This window comes from Palaemon carinicauda, chromosome 34 (assembly GCF_036898095.1).
Source record: "Palaemon carinicauda isolate YSFRI2023 chromosome 34, ASM3689809v2, whole genome shotgun sequence".
NCBI classification, from domain to species: Eukaryota; Metazoa; Arthropoda; class Malacostraca; order Decapoda; family Palaemonidae; genus Palaemon; species Palaemon carinicauda.
The window spans coordinates 68,485,053-68,485,269 of record NC_090758.1 but is presented as its reverse complement, the minus strand read 5'-3'; positions in this window follow the sequence as shown (position 1 = coordinate 68,485,269).

The window sequence follows — 217 nt, the reverse complement described above, 5'->3', positions numbered from 1 at the left end:
TATTATTTGCTAAGCTACAACCCTAGTTGGAAAAGCAGGATGCTAAGAGCCCGAAGGCTCCAACAGGGAAAATATCCCAGTGAGGAAAGGAAAAGAAAAATATATATTTTAAAAATATTAGCATTAAAATAAATATCTCTTATATAAACTATAAAACTATAATAAAACAAGAGGAAGAGAAATTAAATCAAATTGTGTGCTCGTGTGTACCCTCGTG